The sequence below is a fragment of the Pseudophryne corroboree genome, chromosome 5 (assembly GCF_028390025.1).
Source record: "Pseudophryne corroboree isolate aPseCor3 chromosome 5, aPseCor3.hap2, whole genome shotgun sequence".
In the NCBI taxonomy this organism is placed as follows: Eukaryota; Metazoa; Chordata; class Amphibia; order Anura; family Myobatrachidae; genus Pseudophryne; species Pseudophryne corroboree.
The window spans coordinates 263437009-263444848 of record NC_086448.1 but is presented as its reverse complement, the minus strand read 5'-3'; the positions used below and the strand labels follow the sequence as shown (position 1 = coordinate 263444848).

Here is a 7840-nt window from a genome sequence, read left to right as displayed (position 1 = left end):
AACCCTAGATGATCAACTTAGAGATATGCAACATCGATTTCTTGATAGGGGATATCATCCTGACACTATTGAACACTGTTTGAAAACAGCTGAACAACGATTCAGGGTTGGTAAAAACAGGAAGAGCTCAGCAGAGAGTGCAGAAAAACCATTTGTGTTTCTAACCACATATGACACTGGTAGCTTTGCTACGCGATCCGCTATCAAGAGAAATTGGGATATAGTGGCTACGGATGGTGTACTCAAAAATGTTCTTCCAAAACAACCATTGATTGCATATAGACGGGGACCAAATCTGCGAAACATGCTTATGCGCCCTGATCAATCAGTTGGCAAAGAAGTAGATAATTGGCTACCCCCTAAGAAACTGGGTTGCTATAAGTGCCCTAATTGCACCACATGCAGAAGTATGCTGACTGGTACCAGTTTCCCGCATCCACATGATGGCCGACGGATACCCATACAACACCGTCTAACGTGCACCTCTGATTATGTGGTATATATCTTGATATGTCCATGCTCACTATTATATGTGGGCAAAACAATAAGATCATTCCGTGAACGGATCTCAAACCACCGATCTAATATCAGATTGGCATTGAAAACTGGTGGATCGGACAAACCAGTCGCACGTCATTTTGTACAACATCAACACCAGTTAACAGCATTGCGCTACATGGTCATAGACAGAGTTCCACCATTACCGAGGGGTGGTGATCGTGCCAAGATCCTTCTACGCCGTGAGGCATATTGGATACATAAATTAGAGACTGTTTACCCGAAGGGTCTGAATGAATCAGTACATTTCAATATTTTCCTATAATAAGAAAGGACGAGCATGTCAGTAGATTCTCTAATCCCGTCATAATTATTTTTAAAAAATTTTTTGAGTTTTTTAGAAAAAAAAAATTGAAATTTTTCTGAATTTTTTGTTTATCCTGAATGTGTTCCGGTCTGTATTAGTCTTGTTTTGTACAGGATCCATGATATTGTTAAAGCCCACATTTCTGCACTATATTTATGTTATGTATTGCTAATTTGATAGTTTCTATATGATACACGATGATCTTTACTTTCTAGCTATTTTTATCTAAATGCCATCAGATTCCCTCATTTCCATGATCCGTAATGTTGGGACACATAGGTATTACCCCACATAAATTTAATGCTTCCACCACATGTACTAAGCTTGACGGACATGTATACACAACGAGGGTTTCCTAGGCAACTATGTTGCTAGGCAGCGTACCCTGCAATACACTGATGAATGTGTGATGACGCGGAAGCCCCACGAGAGTATGGGCGTTGCGCGTGATGACGCACGTAATATATATAACGTAGAGCGCCGCAGTGATTGGACACATGTGGGTACCACATGTTGTGATCACGTGGTTGCGTTCCAGGAGAGATGTGGTCGCTTCCGCTCCCGCCGGCGTGCGGTTCAGATGGCCAGGCGGCATAGCGGGAAAATGTGAATGCTCATTACTTGAATATACGGGATGGATAACACACGGATCAAGTGGTGATATGAAGGGATCTGAATAGGTAGGACTGTTGTTATAATGTGTCTGTATGTGTTTGTCTATGTCATATTTGTTCCATGTCTGTTTTTATTAGAGTATTTCTATTAGAGCATAATTAAGGTGATGGCTATATATAGATAAGTCATGTTGGTGGCAGTTAAACCTTGAAGAAGGTCCAGATAGGACCGAAACGTCGGTGTGTGATGTTGTACCTGATATCTGAATAAAAATCCTGCTGGCTCTAATAACAGTCTGGTGAGTGCACTCTATACAAAGATATATATGTTCATGGATAAAGGTAAATGCCTGGCTCTAATGGAACTTTGAGTGACACCCCAGCAAATTTTATTTCACTGTGAGTGCAGACAACCCTGGTTTGCTTTATATATATATATATGTATATATATATCTATATATATATAGATAGATGGATCTATATGATCCGAGGGCAGGCAGTTGGTAATAGGTGTTTTTTCCCCCAAGGCAAGATGTTCAGTAGGTGACCGCTGTAATGGCTTCCGCTGGTCTTATCTGCAAAGAAAATAGTTTGGAGTCATATTAAACACGCTGCATCATTTATTTCCTACCTAAGCAGAAGTAATACTTTTTCTCTGGATATTATTTTTCTCCACATGTAGCAATATATAAATGGACATGTAACACATAGCTACCACTTGCAGTTGTATTTGATGTGTTACATGTCAGTTTAAAGTTTGCCACATTTGTACAATAGACTAATGAACATATACATATTATATGGAGATAAAATACATATATAAACCTCCACTAATTCTTCAATTAGCAATCTGATCAAACTAGGTCAGCTAGTGAAGTATCTAATTGTATTGTGCACCCTCTGATCGGAGATACCTGCTCCATGGTACATCTGGGGCATCCTTAATATTTGTGGGTACTCTCTGATCATGGCTGTTGTCAGGGGATAGCCCATGAATACTGAATGCTAAATCTGTCCCTTAGTAACTTTTGGAGGAATTTCAGAGAGTTTACATAGAGTTAAAAATAAAAATTGGAGATACATTGTATGTAACGGACAAAATTCTATAAATTAGATGGCACTTGGGTGGATTATCAACTGCTGTTGTTCTACTGTATATACTATAGAGACTAGTTGCTAATAAGATTAACTCCCACCTTATTATATACCTGTTCAGCATGTCTAAGCAATCGGGTAACAATAGTATGAGATGGGACATTGCTGATAGCTTGATCTCAGGTCCAGCATTGGACCTAGCCCTCAGATCTCATCAAACTGCTCCCTCTATACAGTACATATAGGTTACACGTACTGTATACTGATAAAGAATAAACCCTGCATTATACTTGTCCATACCTCCCAACATACCTGTCCCAAGAACCAGGACCCTTTGTGTGCAAAAGGTGAGCGCATCTGATAAAGGGGCAGAGCCTAATGAGGAAAGGGGGTGGGGCCTTGCAGCACCCCTATCTGCATTACTGTGAGGGCGTGCCTAGCACTCTCACAGATGCAGGACATTTGGGAGGTATGTGCCTTCCTGACATTCAGCTCCCAATAACCTGTGTATGTATTTTATTCTTTCATTAGGGAAGCACTTTATAGACGTTTCCTACAGTATAAAGTATACTTATTGTATGTTAGCGTAAGACACCGCCATTGTTAGAAGGTGTCTCTGGAAGATGCCTGTCTCTTTATTACTGAGCTAATAATAAACAGGGAACAGTATTATTACCTGCGCTGGAAGCTGGTGCCTTGGGGGCCCGCGCCTCTTATAAACGCCGTCTTTTACAACCTGATAAGTACAATGTAAATGTTATTCTATATTTGTCCAATACACAAAGTGACTGATATAGAGCTGAAATCTGTGCATGGAGCATATGTTGCATGTTATCGCACTGCACATGTTCCATGACCAAGCATACACAGCTATGGCCAATTCAGAGTCATACCATCTCAGACGCATCGCCAGTTGTGAAGAGTTGGTGGTGCTAGGCATTGTCCTATAGGCTTATAGATGGAGTTACAATGCATTGCCGGCTATACAGAGCTGTGCGCACACCTAAGTACACCTGTTGCCTGACGGATCTTTTGTACCAGGTATAGTGCTGGCTCATATGCAGACAGATAATGAAGCTGGCTATAGTACCAAGCGTACGGATAGGGGCAGGGCGGTCACAAAAATGTGTATAACTCTGCATATAGGATATTATTGGTATCAGTGGCCCAGTCTATGATCAGTATACTACTGTGATGCAGGTAGGCAACTATGAGCCAAAGGAAACTGTTGGCATGCACCTTGCCACTGGTACGGCCACCCAAAATATCCTAAGGATCCAGGTGACAGTGCATGCTACACATGCTACAGCCACAGGACATTCAGTGCTGAGGCATCAGAGGAATCAGATTGAATACCTATTTGCAATCTTTCACTCACATAGGAGGAAGTTGAGCTCTGAGAACCCACACCATCCCCATTAGGCCCATTATAATGAATGGGCCTGTTACAAAAGACATACAGAAACTGGAGTTTCCGCATATGTACCCATTACTAATAATGAATAGACAAAGATTAAAATCATCACAAAGATGTATCTGTAGCAGCTTATTGCAGAAAGTATTTCTTTTTCTGAAATCAAGCATTTTAAAACCATCCTCTAAGGCTCCTGCTGTTCCCATGACTAGTCTATCTACATCTCTTATCTCACTTGCTACTAAATGATTTATGTCACATGTAGTAATCCCATTATCTGACCCATTATAATACTGATCTGTAAAGCAAAAACTTATTTATAAAAACATGAAAATAATACTTACAGGGACAGTCGGTGTCCTTATCCCTGGACAGGAGAGGGCCGGCGTACCTCTTCCTCTTCTCTCCGGTCATTGCAGAATGGACAGTGCATATTTTAAGTTAGAATTATTTTAGTACAGATATATAATCATATAATAGTATAGTATTTTTTTGTATGAACATGTAACTATAAGTTTTCACTATCGGTTTATTGTTGTATACTATGGGGATACCCTATTAGCCATGATAATGCGGTTTTGCGATATTTTATTGCATTTGCGATAACTTGGTATCCAATTAGCTGTGAAAAGTTATAGGCTAAAAGTCTCTATAAGGTTTATCGCAAATTTCTATTTACCATCTCTGAGCAGGGAATAACTAGTGCAAAATCCCTATTTTAAGGTAAAGTATCAGGATTTGGTTTAGAACTCCTGGGACACCCCCATGAATGACTAATCTAAGGCACTTAGATATTTCCAATTATTTTTAATTGGCCAGTAATGACATATCATTTTTGTGTTCAAAAATGCAATGTTATGGAAATTGGGGTACAAGGCATGGGACAGGTATATTGGGGCGCTTTATGAGTGTATCAAGTGTTTATAGACTTACAGGTAGGAGTAATCGGTCCATTTCCACTTTGTTTTTTAAATTCCTCTACAATGACCCAAATATATACTTAATACCCATTTTTTATGTACCCAAGATTTAATGAGAGCACTTATTTTGCTGGGGAAAAAAATAGCTTTCTATAATTTTATCACATTTAAAAAAAAATGCATATAACAGCCATTTCAGCCAATTTAATTACAACAAATAGTGTTGTTATGGCCACTTATAGACCTCTATAATATTTTCCTATTTTAGTTTGGCTTCTTGGAGGGGTACAGGCAGATTTCCCCATTTCTCCTATATTTCGCTCTAATTTTGCCAGCTAGAATTATCACGCAAATCCTGTTATTATTATTTTGGAATAGGATGGGTGCGATAAACAGGAGCGCACAGGCTGCAATAAGCTGATTTTTTGGGAGATAGGTGCAGTAACCTTAGCCGCAAGTGCTATATAACCTCTAGCTCATCTTCCTACTCAGTGGTAATGAGACCTCCAGAGGTTAGTGCGGTGTACAGGGCAGTGGTGAGGAGATGGCACACAGGTGAAGGTACTGTATATGTTTGACATGTCAACACTGACAGAATGCCGACATTGTCATAATATCAACATTGAAAATGTAGACAGAATGTTAATAACCGATTTTAGGGTTATATTTAGGCTGCAGTCAGGGTTAAGGTTATTTCGATAACTCTATTGAAAATCAGATTGTCACCATGCTAACTCACAATGTCGACATACTGGCTATATCACCATTGTCAGTGTCAACATTTGACTTGTCAACATCCCATCAATGTCGACAGTCTGACCAATGACCATGGCAATATTTAGGTTATAGACGTTTCCTACAGTATAAAGTATACTTATTGTGTGTTAGCGTAAGACACCACCATTGTTAGAAGGTGCCTCTGTAAGATGCCTGTCTCTTTATTACTGAGCTAATAAGCAGGGAACAGTATTATTACCTGTTCGGGAAGAGCCTGCTGGTGTTTGCTTTCCCTCCTCCGATGTCATCAGCCGTCTTTTCTTGTCACCTGATAAGTACAATGTAAATGGTATTCCATATTTGTCCAATACACAAAGTGACTGATATAGAGCTGAAATCTGTGCATTGAGCATATGTTGCATGTTATCGCTCTGCACATGTTCCATGACCAAGCATACACAGCTATGGCCAATTCAGAGTCATACCATCTCAGACGCATCACCAGTTGTGAAGAGTTGGTGGTGCTAGGCATTGTCCTATAGGCTTATAGAGGGAGTTATAATGCATTGCCGGCTATACAGAGCTGTGCGCACACCTAAGTACACCTATTGTCTGACGGATCTTTTGTACCGGGTATAGGGCTGGCTCATACGCAGACTGATAATGAAACTGGCTATAGTACCAAGCATACGGATAGGGGCATGGCGGTCACAAAGATGTGTATAACTCTGCATATGGGATATTATTGGTATCAGTGGCCCAGTCTATGATCAGTATACTACTGTGATGCAGAGGGCAACTTTGAGCCAAAGGAAACTGTTGAAATGCATCTTGCCACTGGTAGAGCCACCCAAAATATCCTAAGGATCCAGGTGACAGTGCATGCTACACATGCTACAGCCACAGGACATTCAGTGCTGAGGCATCAGAGAAATCAGATTCAATACCTATTTGCAATCTGCCACTCACATAGGAGGAGGTTGAGCTCTGAGGACCCACACCATCCCCATTAGGCCCATTATAATGAATGGGCCTGTTATAATAGACATACAGAAACTGGAGTTTCGGCACATGTAACAGACCCATTACTGATAATGAATAGACAAAGATTAAAATCATCACAAAGATGTATCTGTAGCAGCTTATTGCAGAAAGTATTTCTTTTTCTGAAATCAAGCATTTTAAAACCATCCTCTAAGGCTCCTGCTGTATTCCTGACTGGTCTATTTACATCTCTTATCTCACTTGTTACTAAATGATTTATGTCACATGTAGTAATCCCATTATCTGACCCATTATAATTCTGATCTGCCAAGCAAAAACTTATTTGTAAAAACATGAAAATAATACTTACAGGGACAGTCGGTGTCCTTATCCCTGGACAGGAGAGGGCCGGCGTACCTCTTCCTCTTCTCTCCTGTCATTGCAGAATGGACAGTGCATATTTTAAATTAGATTTATTTTATTTTAGTACAGATATATAATCATATAATAGTATAGTTTTTTTTGTATGAACATGTAAATATTTATAAGTTTTCACTATCAGTTTATTGTTGTATACTATGGGGGTACCCAATTAGTCACAATAATGAAGTTTTGCAATATTTTATTGCATTTGCTATAACTAGGTATCCAATTAGCTACAAAAAGTTATAGGCTAAAAGTCTCTATAGGGTTTATCGCAAATTTCTCTTTACCATCTCTGAGCAGGGGATAAGTAGTGCAAAATCCCTATTTTAAGGTAAAGTGTCAGGATTTGGTTTAGAACTCCTGGGACACCCCCATGAATGACAAATCAAGTACTTCGATATTTTCAATTATTTTTAATTGGCCAACAATGACATATTTTTGTGGTAAAAAATGCAAAGTTATGGAAATTGGGGTACAAGGCATGGGACAGGTATATTGGGGCACTTTATGAGTGTATCAAGTGTTTTTAGAATTGCAGGTGGGAGTAATCGGTCACTTTAAAAAAATATTTAAGTCCTCTAAAATGACCCAAAAATATACTTAATACCCATTTTTATATACCCCAGATTTAATGAGAGCACATATTTTGCTAAACAAAAAAAAAGCTTTCTATAGTTTTTTCACATTTAAAAAAAATACATATAACAGCTAACTGACCCAATTTAATTATACCAAATAGTGTTATTATGGCCACTAATAGTCTTCTATAATAATTTCCAACTGTATATTAGTTTGGCTTTTTAGG

General features: G+C 39.1%; 1 long non-coding RNA gene across 1 annotated transcript in view; it reads right to left on the bottom strand.

The window, feature by feature from the left end:
* Positions 1-203: 203 nt before the first annotated feature.
* The window catches only part of LOC134928974 (uncharacterized), a 44667-nt gene continuing 37030 nt past the window's right edge, over positions 204-7840 (bottom strand). Inside the window, exons 6-10 of the long non-coding RNA XR_010178176.1 lie at positions 6980-7042; positions 5885-5953; positions 4333-4387; positions 3251-3310; positions 204-2054 (exon numbers count right to left, since the gene is read on the bottom strand). This is a non-coding gene — a long non-coding RNA (uncharacterized LOC134928974). The remainder of the gene's footprint in view (positions 2055-3250; positions 3311-4332; positions 4388-5884; positions 5954-6979; positions 7043-7840) is intronic.